This window comes from Pteronotus mesoamericanus, unplaced genomic scaffold, assembly GCF_021234165.1.
Source record: "Pteronotus mesoamericanus isolate MK-2021 breed Mesoamerican mustached bat unplaced genomic scaffold, CSHL_Meso_final scaffold_174, whole genome shotgun sequence".
NCBI lineage: Eukaryota > Metazoa > Chordata > Mammalia > Chiroptera > Mormoopidae > Pteronotus > Pteronotus mesoamericanus.
The window spans coordinates 41897720-41914080 of record NW_026555309.1 but is presented as its reverse complement, the minus strand read 5'-3'; positions in this window follow the sequence as shown (position 1 = coordinate 41914080).

The window sequence follows — 16361 nt, the reverse complement described above, 5'->3', positions numbered from 1 at the left end:
TCTCCATGGGGAAACGCTCTAGGTCTTCACCAGTCAATAATGATCTGCGCCCTACTTTCCAGGTCACGCTCTAGAAAATGATTGCTGGGTTCCAATACATGATCCAGTGTTCAATGGACTGGACAGCCTGGCAGGGCAGAGGCAAGAGAAGACATGTGAGCCGGGCCTGGGTGCACAGCACACCCCCCCGGAGGGTGAGGCAATATCCCACGAGGCTGTATCCTTTCGTTCAGCTCACTCTGCGTGGGCTGGCTGGGCTCCCAGCACAGGCTGAGTCCCGTCCTCAAAGACGTTCCTAAAATTGCATCTGACAGCTGTACTGGGTGAGTCGGTGGGATGCACACCACTAGGATTCAGACCCCATGAAGGAGAGCAACTCTCCTGCCCCGCCCAGACCTGCCCCCTCTAGAAGCTCAGCCCTGGAAGGGCCTACCTTCTGCAGTACCACTGAGGCAGATGGGCGTTTTTCCAAAGGCTCTTAATAAAACACCCAGAAAGGACCCAAAAAGAGGGAATCTGATTCTCCTTGGCACGGAGTCAGTGTTTTATTTTTTTATTGCATTTTTATTTTTTGAGAACAGCTCAAGGATCATTCCTATACCTACTTCCTAGGATTCAATGCTGTTCACATTTTGCCTTTCTCCTCGCTTTTCTTTGCTGCAGCATTTGAGAGTAACATACAGTCACCATGATCACCTACCTTTGAATGCTTCCAATATCTTCTGAAAATAAGGGCTTTGTCTTCACAGGACCGCACTCCATCATCTCACCTGGAAAATTAACAATACATCCCTAATGTCCGTCAATGCCCAGTTGATATTTAAATGTCCAGAATTGCCCCCCAAATAACTTTGATGGAGTTTTTATTTGTTTCTAATCAAGTTCATGCCAGGCACCGTGTCTGATGCATTCCGGGCCCCTTTTAACGGAGAAGTGTGTCTCCTGCCTGCAACTTCGGTGTTTTGCATTTTTTTTAAGTTGACGTTGGCTGCCTGTCAAGAGCTGGCCATTCTCGTGCGGAAGGCCCCCCTGCCCCAGGAACAGTCCGCCTTCCCCTCACCCAGCAACAACTGGTCCCCGGCTGGGCCTGAATGGAGCCCCCTTCAGAGCTGGCTATGACTGGCCGTCAGCGAAGGGACTCTTTGTGACACCTGCAGAGATAAAGGGGTGGCCCGTGAAGTCAGCGCCCAGGGGGCCCAAGCAGAACACGTGCGCATATGAAAGGGAGCCCACATCTGGGTTCCTCCTGCCCCGCACCGTGCAGGCCACCTGCTGCCCGCTCCTCCCGCCAGGGCCTTGTCTATCAGCTTCCCCTTCCCTGTCCCCCACGCCCTCTCTCTTCCCCCCTCACTGAGGTCCAGGGAAAGCCCTGGCCACCCAGACTTTTCCTCCCCCCGTGCCCTGGTACCATGTAAATCCTAGATGGAGGAAAATGTTCGCTAGTCCACAGAAAAATAAAAAAAGAAGTAGAGAAATAAATACATAAATAGGTGAAACGAGAGCAGAAATATCGGTGAATGATATTGTACTTTGTGGAGGTGAGGACGCGTTTTAAGTGTGACATCAAAAGCTGACGCTGGGCAGGTTGCTTAGTGACATGGACCCCCACAGCTGGCTCTGATGGGCCTGCGGGTCTCCCTCGCACAGGTAGGGAGAGGCCTGGAGGAAGGCAGGGCCCCAGGGCCTGCTGCAGGGAAGGCCTCAGACCGACGCCTTCCCCTCCCAGCTGGCCGCCTTTCCCTCCAAGGGGCAAACAAATACAGCCTGTACCCTGAAGAGCCAAAAAAACTTGTTCTAGAGACTTTCAAGGGCAAAGGTACAGGGATAGCGTGTGTAGAGGCCAGGATGGAATGCGGAATGTGCATCACATGACATCCCTAGGAGACATATACGTGCCTGAAATTCCACCGTGACCCTGCCCCCAGAAGCCACTTCTTCCCTAGAAAAAACTAATCACTTCGTGCCCCTTCTAAAAGCAAATGCCCTTTACTGTCTCAAAATCAAAATCCTGGATAGTGTGACCTGCTGGTATGTATAATTTTAAGAAAATACATAGAAAGCTCTCACTTGCATGCAAACGAAAGGGAAATGATTTGCAAACAGGAATATATAGTTCAATATGCAAATGTTTGGGCGAGCCTGTGCTGAAAAACAGAAGGAAGCATTGGACTGCCTACACCTGTAAATAAATAAAGTCACCATGCGGCCAGTTACAAATGCAGACCCATGTGGGTGGGTGTGGCTGGTGACTCAAAGCACTTCTCTGAGTGACATGATTTTCCAAAAACAGCAAATGGCTCTTGAGTAAACCCCAGGGCCAGAAAAGCGCGGCGTCTTCTGATTTACACGGTAGTGGCATCCTAGGTGATTCAGGGAACATTAACCCCAAGCATAACCCCTTTGAGTGTCTATGCAAAATGAAAGTATGTTCTGGGCCCAGATCATTCCAGGAAACTATACTAGTTGTGTGGATGTCTAGTGGGGGTATTTAAGTGGGTGGCATGGGGGGCAAAATCTGCATTGTACCATAGGCAACTAGGTAAAGGACCAGGCAAGGGAGGAGAGCCCGTCTAGGTAATGTACACTAGCCAGGCCATGGTGTATGCAGGCGGTGGAGGGTAGAAGGCAAATAATGATAACAAAAGTAAGCACTAGTCACTCACTTGGATCATTTTTACTATGACTCGTTGACTCTTCTAAATATAGCTCCTGCTATATTAATGAACTGAATCCTCACAATGAAATTGGTCCTAGTACCACGCCCATTTTACAGATAAGGAAGTTGAGGCGTGGAGAGGTTACCAGACTTCCCTGAGGTTACACAGGTCAAGGTTTTAGTCTTGGAGTACCTACTGTATGCAAGGAATGTGCTAGGCATGGGGAGTGTGGAAATTATAATGCTTAGAGTCCAAAGCAAAAAGAACTACTGTTCATTGAGCATCTATTACGTGCCAGGCACACCAGGAACTCTTCCAAAATACATCCTCTTCTTGGGAAGGCAGTCAGTTGGGCCAGGGTGTGAGCAGGGGGCTGAAATATTCCCAAAGCCAAGAAGACCTGTGTGGGGCTGAGAAGCAAGCGGGGCGGGGCAGCGGGGCGGGGACGGCCTTGTGTACTTTGCCCAGGCTCTATTATTTGCTCAGTGCTTTCATGTTCTGTACCACACCTGTGCCTCACCAGCAATGGGAAGTCAAGATAATAAGTCTCTTATATGCTGAAACACAGAGAGGAATGGACAGGCTAGGGCGTTTGCTCTAGGACACACGGCTACTAGGATGCAAATCCAGGTCTTGGGATTCCAATTCTAGGCTGTTCCCTCCTGCCCCAAGCATGTTCCAAGAGCATCCGGGGAAGCGCCCCATGTGGCTGACAGCACCGATGTTGACTCTACGGGGCTTTGCCTCCTGACTCTGTTGCTTAACACCATTTGGACTCTTGGCCTGGCCCCTTCATGGACACCGGCCCATAGGATGGGTAACGAAGCCTACTCCTAGGGTAGTTTTCTACACAAAGCTCAGCACGGTGCCTGGGACATACTCAGCGGTTCCTACAAAGCCCCTGCCTTCCAATCATTCTCCCAGAGGGACAGGCCGTTTGCGCCTCTCCTCTGTCTCCCACAGAAACACGCGGGAGAAGCGGTAACTGCAGTGACTCGTGCCAGGGACGGAATCTCAGTTTTGCGCACCTTTATCAAAGAAGCTATAACTACACTGTTTTCTCCCCTTCCAAGATGCCTGCGTGTGGTGCAATGAGGGTACCATTGTCACAAGGTCACCGTGGGCAGGGTGACCAAGGGGTTCCGTGGGCGAGCGCTCACCGCAGGCCAGCAGCCCACGTTCAAACCCTGGCCCCTCCCCTGGTGAGCCACGTGGTGGAGAGGCTGCCCCCCAGCTTCGTTCTTCGTAGTTCAGGCAGCTGTGAGCGGAGATCGCAGTCGTGTCTACTTGCAGGGCTGAGGGGAGGGTTAAGGAAGTGAACACATGAGCTTCATAAAACAGTTCTCATTGTCCCCCCAAAGCAGGAAGCACTTTGTAGCACCTCCAACTGCTCTTAGTGATACCACTACACTATGTGCACAAGTGATAACAAGTAGTTAATGCTCAACCCGTATCTGTGTGACCCTTGCTGGTTAGTTTGAGACTATACTATCTATTTCACGCCTGTGACAAACCTGCTGGGGCCCCTTGGACTCCAGGCGCACGGGCCAGGAGCTGGGGCAGAGAAAACAGGCACCGAAGCTCTGTGGAAAGGAGCGGCCTCAGAGCAGGCTGGCAGCCCTGAGTCAGCATCCGGTCCTGCCTCTGCACGTAGAGGAACGACTTTCTCACCCGGAGTCTGTGCAGAACGTGCTCTGGGCCTAAGCCGATCTGTCTGGGAAAAACAGTCCCGAAGGCATTTCCTGACCACAGGAGGAACCACCCGGCTGTGTCCCAGAGGCAGAGCTTCTGCCATTGTCCGGCCTGAGGGTCCGCTCCACTGCCTCAGAGGCTCACAGTGTGGCTAAAGGGAAACTCCAGCTCTGCCCCTTAAGGCCACTTCAGACCAGGAGTTGAATCAACTCCCAGCAGGTCACTGAAACTCTCAGAAACTCAAGTTTCCCAATCTGTGAAATGCATGCGCTCATGGCTAGCTGGCAGAGTTGTGGGAAGGAACAGAAATAAGGGGCATAGAGGGCTTAGTTGTCTGTGCTCAGTTCCAGGTAACATAATGCAGCATCCACATATCAGCGCAGCTTGCACTTCCAATTCTGCCTGGAGGACAATGGCCACGGTGGGTAACAGAGGCACAGAGGTCCCCTCTCCCAAGGAGCGAGGGTTCCCGGAGCAGGGGACACCAGGACAGTTCTCAGTGAGAGGCAGCAGGCGGCTCAGGCACATGGGCTGTGGAGTCGCTGGCCTGGGCTCGAATCCTGGCTCTGCAGGTGAAGCCTACAATTTCCATGTGGGAGTCCTAAGCCCCCACTGTGACTATATTTGGAGACATGGACTTTAAAGATATAATTAAGTTAAAAAGTGGTCATTAGGGTGGGTCCTAATCCAGTATGACTGTTGTCCTTGTAAGAAGAGATTAGGACACAGACTTGAACCCACAGATGGAAGGCACAGGGAGAAGACGGCCGTCTCTGCGCCCAGGACAGAGGCCTCGGGAGGAACAGCCCAGCTGACTCCTTGTCTTGGACCTCCAGCCTGCAGATTTGTGAGGAAATAAATTCCTGTTGCTTAAACATGCAGGCTGTGGCACTTTGCTGCAGTAGCCCTAGCGAACTAACACAAGCTGTGTGACTTTATTTTTTAACTTAAACTTTCTGTGCCCATTTTTTTTTTTTTTCATTTGTAATAAGGGGTCTGTGAGCGTATCCCCCTCATCCGCACGTGCGGAGGCTTCAAACTGAGGATCAGCCGTCGGGGAGTGCGAGCTGTGATTCCACTGACAGTGACCTTGCCTCCTTCCCCCCGCCAGACCTCGAGGGCGGAGGCCCTTGACCCCCACCCCAGACCTGCAGCGTTCAGGGCACGAGCAGACGGTTTTGCTCATAGTAGGGAGTATGGTTGGGCAAATGGGTGAATGAATGAATGATTGTTGTTTCAAATGTTTCTTAGGAGAGGGCAGGACTAACATGGCATAAAATTATGTTTTCAATGGACACCTCTCTAATATCTACCTGGAAATGCTTAAAGACGAATGGAGTGCCTAAAGTGTAAAAATGGGAGGTTTCTTTATTTGGGGGATGAGGGATAGTGACAGTCTCAGTCACCCTCACCCAGCAGGTGAGTCTCACCAGACACCCCTGGGCTCCAGCCAGAGGCTTACCTGCACCCTGGGAGGCTGACGCAGTGTTCGTGGAGGACGTGGGTGACGAGGCGGACGTGACTGAGCATGCGGCCAGGGGTGGGCAGGGCGGAGATGTCAAGGGAGAGGTGAGACACCGATCCAGCTGGACCGCCCATAAGACAGCGGCTGCACGTGCGCTGAGCCCCTTTACCCCAGGTGCCCCACCCACATCTGTCTTTCTCCTGCTCTTTTGTCTGCTGAGTGGGAACCCTTTCCCCCGGAGGACCCTCTCCCCTTCCCACTTTCTGGTCCCTGATCTCTCAGCCCTCCTACCTGTACCAGCGAAGCCAGTCTGTGAACCTAGGAAAGCGATGGAGAAATCTCGCATCGCTACAGAGAGCACTTCGGCTCTTAAATCTGTACAATTCTGCCCAGAGTCAGGGATTGCGGTGGGCAAAGATTTCCTGGAAATGAGGAGGTGGAAACCCAGGTAGATCAAAGTCAGCCACCCCCAGCCAGCCTGCCCTCTGTCAATGTACCCACCCATCCGGTCAACATGCACAGGAAGCGCCTACTGAGTGCTGGCCAGGCTCTGGGTGGCAGGGACACATTGGTGACCAGTAGATTTTTCTCAAAGAGCAAACACCCAGAGAGAAGGGACAGGCCCACAAACAGGAAACAAAGCTTCAGTGTGACGTTGCCGTCCCAGAAGACCTTCTTCGGGGGGCACAAGGGAGAACACGGGCAAGGGAGACACTGGCCCCCGCCGGCTACACGGGCTGGGCGGGAAGCATTTGCAGAACGCTCTCTGCGCAAAGTTGAATTTCTCCCTCTGCTTTTTCCTGCTCATGGTTGGAGACCATGACAGCTGTCCCCCAAACCCGACGTAGGTCCTTATCTGCTGTCAGGCAGGGTGGAGAAAGTTTGCTTCCCTGTGTTCCCTGGGGAGTTGCCCTGCGTTACATCAGCCTCCCAGAACTTTCCGAGGTGCTGGAGCTGTGTGCCGGCTTGTCCCATACTCACTGGTCACATGGGGCTGTTGAATACTTGAAATGTGACTAATTTTTCATTTCATTTCATTGGCGTTATTTTAAAAGTAGTGCCATGTGGCTCCTGGCCATCGCATTAGCCAGCGCAGGCCTAGGCATTGGGCAAGCCGCCCATCGGCCCTGCACCCGCTGCTTCCTGACACACCTGTCCTCAAGGTGCGCCGTCTGCAGGAGCTGGTGCTGGGTCCCACGCAGGTGCGCGACGGCAAGATGTCAGGGCACAGACGCAGGCGCACAAGATATACCCACTTCCTTATTTTCCAGAAATCAGTCGAAACCTGGCATGTGGCCCCCATGTTGCCAGTTCTGCGGGAATGTGGTCCCGGTGGTGAGCAGGGCACGGCTCCCCGCCACGGGCCGCGCACAGTGTCCAGGGTTATGGTGGGAGCAGCAGGGCTTTGGGCAATACCAGCTCCCTTCCTGGGCACCAGAAGCTGCTGAAGAGGGTGTGAGAGGGTGCTGCAGCCCCTCCCCCGCCTCCCGGCACTGTGTCAAGGGGCCCAGCTCCTCGCGGAGCCCTGGACCTGCTGCACCAGGCAGAGGTGGCTTCCCTTTCCACCTTTAAGCTTTTCTCCTTCCTGCCAGTGTTGTTGGCATAAAACCTGTCTTGCTTCAGGCTTTACCCAAACAAGAGCCAGCAAGGGCTGTGCCTTGCTTTGGGCCCAGGACCCCTCATCCCTGGCTCGGGAGGGCTCACGATGGCCACGGTTTTTCCTAGATCCCTGCTGGAAAAATAAAAGGAAGACTCCCACTATTTAATATGCCAGAGGGTTATTCCTTCCCATAGAACTGTCACATGCCACGTGGAAAAAAGAGTGAGAGGCCAGGAAAAGACATTTGCTGCCAAGGGACTAGCACGTGCAAAGGGACAGAAGCCGCTCGGTCCTGCGGCCACCAGGTTCCGGTGTGGCAGCCTCCGAGTGACCAATGCTCATGGTGGCGGCTCACTGAGTGTCTGCTGTGATTATCCCTGTCAGCCCTCACGCCCCATTCAATGATGAGGGGCCTGAGGTTCCAGGAGATTCTCCAGTTTGGTCAAGGTCCCCTGAGATGTAAATCCAGCCTCGGTGACTAGGAGTTTCAGTTCCCACCCCCAGCCTGGGACTAGATGAGGCTCAAGGAGGGTGGGAGGGGGGAGGCAGTGATTTGCTGTGGGAGCGGGGGTGTCCCCAGGAGGAGAGGCCAAGCCCTGAGCCAGAGGCTGAGTCAAGGGAGTCAGACGACCGAGAGTCTGAATCATCCAGGTGCCTGCAGAAACCAGGGCAGCAGGCCAGCCTGGTCTCCCGGATCCCCGGCCCGTCTCTGAGCACGCACACCGTTCCCAGCTGCTATTAATAATCAGCCACAGGAAGCGTCCGCTAGTTAATGAGTGAAGACATTATCTCTCCTTTGGAGAATACAGCCCCGCTGCCCTGGGCAGGGCAGGGGGAAGAAACCCCGCCAGCAACGCCCTTTTTCACTTTGAGAAGAGGATGGCGGTGCGACTGGATTCAGGATCGCAAGGCCTGGGACCTGGGACCAGGTGCTCTCTGCCTGGTGGTCAAGGTCCTCCAATGACAGAGAGACTGCCGGCTCTGGGCATCTTCCCACCGGACAGGAGAGGCTGTTGGTAAAGCGCCTTGCCTTTAGAGGTTCCTCGGTAGTTTAGAAGGAAGAACGTGGGTGTGGAAGACACCCAGACTCGGAGGCTGAGGACAAACTTGGAAGCCAGACTGCCTGGATTTGAACCCCAACTCTACCACTTACTAGCCAGGCCATTTTGAGCAAATGACTTAACTTTTTTCTGCCTTGGTGTTTCCGTTTATAAAGTTGGGCTGCTAAAAACAGTATCGAACGTCTTGGAGAAGTGGTGAAGGTCATGATTATTACATGCAAATGGTTTATGAGAGTCCCTAGGACCTAGATATGAAATAAGGATCAGCTTTTCTCATTAGCCACAGATCCTCAGTCCTTGACTTCACCTGCGGGAGGCTCAGTTTCCCATCTGCAAAATGGAGACATAATAACCTCTCTGAGGCTGGGCTGCTGAGGGCCTGAGATGACACCTGTAAAGACCCTGCCCTAGAATAGATACTCAGTCCCTTAAGGGCCCCTCCCCTCATTCGCTCCTAAGAAACCTCGGGTTAGACGTGCTGCCTTTCCATCGGCCTCCCAGAAAGGCGGAATTCAGAAAGGAGGAGGGGGGGAGAGGGTGAGGGCGGGGTGAGACAAGGGTGGGCACCAAGGACAGGCTGGGCACTGCCCCATTCCCGAGGAGCTCTGCTCAAGAGGCCCCTGAGTCACCAGGAAGGTGACTCAGGAGCCATCTCCCATCCTGGACGTATGCGCGGGACAAACTGCAGGTACCACCGAGGGAAAAGAACGTGACTCTCCAAGAAGATTCCAGACCGAAGCATAGTGTCTTCCAGGTACCATTTAATAATGATAGTCATTCCACGTGCCTGAATGAAGTTGCTGTTGGTGCTGGGCCCTCCAAAGAGAACAAGTTCCTAGAAATCTGCGAGACTGGTCAGTCTTCCCAGCTGTGGGACCTTGGGCAGGTCACCTCACCTCTCTGAGCCTCAGTTTCCTCCTGTGTAAAGCAGGATGGTAACCCTTGCATGGCAGGGTGATTGTAAAACTGAGAAATGGAATGAATGATGTGTCTAGTACGGTACTGGGCATGCAATAAGGTATTCAATGAATAGTCGTCTAAAAAATAGAGTTCATCATTCTTTTCTACTTTTATTCTTTTCTAAGTTGCTAAGCCCTTGTCAGCCGAGGAGCCTGAGGCTCAGCGAGGGAGGTGGCAGCTTGGTCCCCACAGCTCCTTGTTAGGGGAACCAAGGACCCCAGACATGGGGTGAGAGAGGGGAGGGCTGAGGTGGGAATTTTTTTTTTTTATCTATTATGGATGAGCATAGAGATGAGACAAGCTCTTGAGATGGTATGTTTTAACAATGGACCTCTCACTTCTAATCCTTGGAGGCCGCGTGTAAATACATAAATAAATGGGCTCATTCAGCCTCAGCAGCCATCAATGACACTGTGATACAACAAAAGTGTTGAGACCACAAGAAGACACTGGCTTTCACCTATCAGGTGGGCAGGCGTTGACAGAAGAGGGGGTCGCCATCACTCAGCTGGTGGGACCCAACTCCCATCCTGCCTGGTGGAGGTCAGGTTGCAACAATGTATCAAGTGCCTTGAAATATGTGTACTTTTTGGCCCAGAGTTTCCCCAGCAGCAAAGGTACCTGGATATGTTACTGGAAGAGCATACCAAGATGGGCGTAGAGGTGTTCACTGCAGCGGAAAACTGGAAACACCCGGAATGTCCAACCGTCTGCGACACGTTACCTGAAGTGAGGTCCATCCCTGAATGAATGTTGTGCCTTGTTAGGGATGACCCGGAAGCTTCCTGGATGATGGAGGCAGTGGGAGGAGCTTCCACAGGGTGGCTACGTGCCCTGTCTTGCCCCAGGTCGGAGCTGGGTTCTTGGCTGTTCATTTTGTAATTATTCTGGGACATGGTACATTTAAAGTGGATGCATTTTCTGTTTGTGCATATTGTGTTTTATAATAAGAAAGTAAAAAAAAAAATGTGTGACAGATTTTTTCAAATGCAAAGATGTTCATCGTGTATGGTTATGTGAAAAAGCAGGTTATAAAAAGTCCATCTAGTATGAGAGCATTTTAAAATGCTGTCATCAAAATACCTACTTATAATTAAATGCTATCATAAATTTTTAAATAGATATTCTCACACACATACATACACCCATGCCCATATAAAAATGTCAGGGAAAACATACTAAAACATTAATAGGTTATATTTGGCTGGCGGTTTATTTTAATTTTTGTGATTTATTTTCTTGGACGTATGTATGTGCCTATGTACTTAGCGTGTTTCTGAATTTTCTCATGGTTCTACGTGGCACATTTACGTCTGAAACATTTTTTTTTTTTTATTACATGAGTAACAACCATTTCTACAGCACGTCCTCATTTATAATAAGCTCGGGCTTAAACCGAGGCCGGCTGACGCTCCACCAGACCAAAGGGAAAGCCGCCGTCTACCTGGGCAAATGGACATTTCGCCGGGATATGAACCGGGCATTGCCTGTTTGTTTTAGGTAGGCTGGGAGCCGCAGAAGCTCCACCCCGAGGCACCTGGCAGGCTGCTGGGCCTGTGGCAGCCACACTTCTCCTCCTCCTGACACTCCTTGCGCTTCCTCTTCCTCCGAGTCGCCGTTACTCGGATGTTCCCACAATGTCCAACAGCCTTCTCGTGACACCAGCATCCTGTCCAGCAACCATGCGGCCTGTGCGTCACTGGGGCCGCCTCCCCAGGCCTGGACCAAAGGCCGGAGTGATTTGTGGTGTTAGCCAAGCCTCAGCCTCAACTTCCTCCTCTGTCGTATGGGGCTAAGAGCACCCCCACTGTCCACAGAGCTGGGGGGAGGGCTCCTTCTGAACAGTATCTGCGCTCTGCACTGGTGAGAAAGAATATTACAAACAAACCTGTCTACCTGGCCAGATGAACTCTTTGAACTTGGTCAGGTTTTAAGTAAGGGCTTGTTGGATTCCGCTCCCTTGTTTACTATGCCCTGATCTTTCTGTACCTTGAAAATATCATTAAATTCCTCCTGGTCCAGCCTGCCCTCCCCCGTAAATATCTACATGTTCATTGTCTGGTTCCTTGTAGCTCAGAGGGTAAATGCTTGTGCTGTGCTGCCCCGGGGAGGGGGGGGTCAGTTGCAAAGGCCCCTCCTGCTGCATTTGATGCTGGTGGTGGTCAAAGGCACATGGGGGCAGAAATGTCTGTGTGGAGTGAGAATTCCAGTCTCTGTCCAGAAAGAGGAAGCAACAGGCCTTTATGCAGGATCAGCGCCATCGCTGAGCTGTGGTTCAGGAGGCTCCTAGCAAGGAGTGAATCCAAGAGGCATGTTTAGCTTCAGAAAGCATCACAAGTAAAATAACAACAACAACAACAATAATACAGTAGCCTTGCCTTCCTGGTTGTAATAACAATGAGCAGGGTAATTTACTAACCAAGACGGACTTTACCACCAGGTCCAGCAAAGGTGGACTGACTGAGATTTAATATAACACAAGGAAGGCAGAGTCAGGTGGTGGTCCTTCTGTCACCTGGTTGGGAGGGACATGTTATGGCTGCTACTGAATCCTTCTGAATTTCCTCAGCCAGGTCCCAGGTGACAGTGGCCCAGAAGCCATCAATCAAGAGCCCGAGACATGGCGGGGGGAGATCTACCTAGACTCAAGTCTAATTTCTCTACCAACAAAGACAGATGTTGGCTCGGAGAGGCAGTGCGGCCTCAGAAACAAAAGGAGTAGCTAGATCTTAGGAAGTGCTGAAGAACCTTTCTCTCTCTTCTAAACCTGGATGAGGGACGGTAGTCTCAAGCTGGCTGTCTAAGCATAAGTTCTCTGTACTTAAGCATAAATCTCTACTTCCTTCTCTTCCTCTCTCCCTTCTTCCATTCAGGTAGTAAACATCACCTAAGTTTTACCTGCTTTATGCAAGGTGGTGCATCCCCAAGGCCCAGGAGCTGCTGGCCCTGTCTGCAGGGATTCCACTGTGTCTTCAGGATTCCGCCCTGTCTACAGGGAGTTCTGTCCTGTTTGCAGGGAGTTGCCCTGTTGGGACCCTGTTCAGGGTTCCAGTGTCTGAGGATCTGCCTGTTAAGGGGTGTCGTTGAGGTCTGCCCTGTCTGCAGGAAGTTCCACCGTGTCTGCAGGATTCCGCCCTGTCTGCAGGGAGTTCCACCGTGTCTGCAGGATTCCGCCCTGTCTACAGGGAGTTCTGTCCTGTCTGCAGGGAGTTCTGCCCTGTCTGCAGGGATTCCACCGTGTCTGCAGGATTCCGCCCTGTCTACAGGGAGGTCTGTCCTGTCTGCAGGGAGTTCTGCCCTATCTACAGGGAGTTCTGCCTTGTCTGCAGGGAGTTCTGGCTTGCCTGTAGGGATTCTGCCCTGCAGGGGCACAAAGCTGTGAAGGCGTCTGGCACAACTAGGCAAGGCAGGCGGGCAGGTTCCACTGGAAGGTGCAGTTGGTGCTGGTTCAGACAATTGGTCAAGCCAGGAAGCAGGGTGGACCATGAAGGGCCAGTGATTTCTCTGTGAGTGGCCATCAAGCATGCCCACAGGCTCCTCAAAGCTCCCGAGTCTTCTCAGAGAAAATGAGAGACATTTCCCAGAGGCTCTACCCTCCTCAGAGATGAGAAGATCTCTAACAAACTGACCTAAAATTACCTGAGGGCCTTCTGATGTAATCTAGAAAGGACCTGCCTGAGAACAAAGTCAGCAGGGAGTAAAGCTGATCTGGGAGATACTGAGAGCTAGAGAGGCGGAGGCCCAGTGATATCAGGCCCTGGATCCAGCCATGCCTGAAGCCATCCTCCTCTGTACTTCGCTGCTGCTACGTGAGCTTCCAGTACGCCTTGTCTTTTATTGCTGAAGCCATTTGAAATGACGTCGATGCCACATGTACACTGAAGAGTTCTAACTAATAAAAAGAAAGGAAATCACGCAATGCTCTGGGGATCAGAAGACAGTAAGGCCGTTCCCGTCCCCTGCCTAGTCTAACAGCTGACTGCTTCCAATGTCCCTGTCTCAGGAGGCTTTTCCCAGGTGCTCCAGGATAGGTGAGACTTTAGGCCATATCGTCCCCTATGACCCTCTCTTCTTATTAACACAGGAATTGTAATTACACCGTTGTAATTACATTTTTTTTTTTTTATTCCTAGCACCTCACACAGTGCTTGATGGATTGCAAATGCTCGACCACTATGTATGGAATTAAAACAAAATGAATGTAGTTGGAAAAGAGCAAGGGGGGTTTTCTGCAAGAGTTAACATCTGGCATGGCCTTAGAGGACAGTGACTCAGTCAGGATGGGCTGGGTCAGGTTGCGGTGACAAAACCCCTCAGAGTCCTAGTGGCAGCAGGAATTATTTCCTCCCCATGTCATAGGTCTGTGTGGGGCCAGCTGGGGAGTCTGCCCATGCTTCCTCCCTCCAGGCCCCAGGGGATGGAGCCCCCACCATCCGAGTGTTGCTAGCGGATGTAGCAGGAGTGAGGAGACTGGGGTGAATCACATGCTGGCTATTTAAGTTCCCTTCCGGAAGTGACACTGATCATTTCCACTCCCCATTCATTGACAGGGCAAGTCTCACAGATACGCCTGACTTCAGGGAGGAGGGGCGGGGAGTGAGAAGCTAGAGTGGGTGGCGCTTTCCCCTACGAGTGAAATCTCCGGAGGTGAAGGGAGTGTTGGAGGGCTTCCTAGAAGGAGAAACTCACTTGGTCAAAGATTCAGGGGTGAAGGCGTGAGCGGTATATTCAGGGAAGAACTGTGAGTCACCCAGGCACTGGAGGAGAGGGAAGTCTGGGCATGGGCAGGGCCATCTCCATTGCCATGCTGGGAGGGGCGGTGAGCTTGGCAGGAGCAATGGCGGGTGAGTTAGGCAGGACCCGTGATTGAGGTGGTCCAAGACGACAGCCAAGCCTGGGAGGGAGAGACTTGGAGGGGGGCAGATGACCAGCTGGCGCAGCTGCTGGGAAGCCAGGCAAGAGGCATGCCACTGGGGCGGCCGGGGCAGGCCAGTAAGCAGGTCTCTGTCAGTAGCTACAAATGTGATAAATTTGCATTAACCATGTACTGGGGTGAATCTTGTTCTTCCCAAGTTCATTTCCACCCAGAACCTCAGAATGTGATCCTGTTTTGGAAACAGGGTCTTTGCAGATGTCATTTGTTCAGATGAGGTCGTACTGAATTAGGGTGGGCTCTTAATCCAACATGACTGGTGGAGGGAGACAGAGGCAGATGCAAAATAAGAAGCCTTGTGATGACCAAAGCAGAGACTGGAGGGATGCGGCCACAAGCCAAGGGGTGTCAAGGAGTGCCAGCAACCACCAGAGCTGGGAAGAGGCGAGGAAGGAGTCTTCCCTGGAGCCTTCAGCAACAGCGTGGCCCTGCCCACATGCTGATGGTGGATTTCTAACCTCCAGCACTGGGAGACAACACACTTCTGTGGTTTGAAGCCACTCTGTTTGTGGTGATGTGTCACGGCAGCCCTGACAAATTATTGCACACCAGGAATGAAGGGAAATTGATTTTCTATGGGCCAAAAGTTGCATAGTTCTTCATTTATGCTTACCGTGAGGATTCTTTTCATAGCCCGGACATAGGCTAATATCTAATGACGTTGGGTTTTCCCCACTGCTCACAGCTGGGTGTTATAGGTCAGGCATGCTCCTGGAGGACGGGGAAAAGTCACACAGGTTTAAAGGGGGAAGTCCTCCCTCCCTCCCTCTCCCCAACAAAGTCCAAATAAGGCTGCATAAGGTGGGGAGAGGTCAAAGAGAAACTTGCATTTGCTTACTTGTTCAATCAATATTTACTTGATTTGTGTACTTGTCGGATACTGTGCCAAATGCCAGGGGAGACAGTAGAAGACAGTAACAAGGACAATGATGATGATGACGATGATGATAGTGATGGGGAGGGGACCTGAGAAAGGTGGGGGGGGGTGGTACAAAGGCCATTGCTTTTCCTAAAAAGTAGTGTAGACTTATTTGGCAAGGTCCATGGGGAATTGATAAATTAAACAGTGAAAAGTGAAAGTATGTGGAGATAAGGAAGCAGAGACCACGGATAAAGCAGCTGTTTGGAGAAGTTTGGGGAGTGTGGGCTGAGAGGCATCGGGCGACAGTAACTGGAGGGATCAAGAGAGGATTGGTCTAGCGGGTCCTTGATCGCAGTGCGTGTTGGCTCGTGGATTGGAACGATTCAGAGGAGAGCGAGACACGGATGCTGGAGCGCAAGGGAGTCTGGGGGCAGCCGAGGCCTGGGGCTGGGAGATGCTGGTTTTTCAGGAACCAACTTTCTCATCTCAACAGCGGGAAAAAGAACAGAGCGAGTCTGGGTAAGTGCTGGAAGGACCACACAGCTCCTAAGTGCTGAAATCAGGTGTTCTGCCCCATGAACTGCAGCTGCCTCTTGAGTCTCTCTCAACCCCATGGACTCACACATTCCAAGAAAGGGGGTTGGGAAAAGATGATCACCATGGTCCTATCTGTTCCAACCTTCCGTGATAAAACTGAAGATGCTGCTAAATAGAATTTCCAGGGGACATTAGTGCCGAAAGCCCAGTCTCATCCCATGATGGATTCGCAGTACATGCGCAGGAACTAAGCCATCTGATTCCATTGCGGACCAGCGAGAAAGAGAAATCACTTAAAGAGCTCAGTACAACCGTAACCACGTTTGGCTCCAAGGGCTACTGCTGCCTCCGTGGACCTGGGTTGGGGGACGTGGCAGTGTGGGCACCTCTCATTTCCTGGGGGGCCACTCCATAGACTGAGCATCCTCCACCTGCGTGTGGGCCCAGGGTTCCACCGAAGTCAGTCGTTCCTGGAGTGTGGCCACCTCAGCTACAGGCACAAACCCGGCCGCATCCAGCGCTCAGGGAGAGAAGCAGCAGTCCGTTGCAACAAGAAGGGGAAACTGGCTGGGCTGGACCTACGAGAGAGGGAGT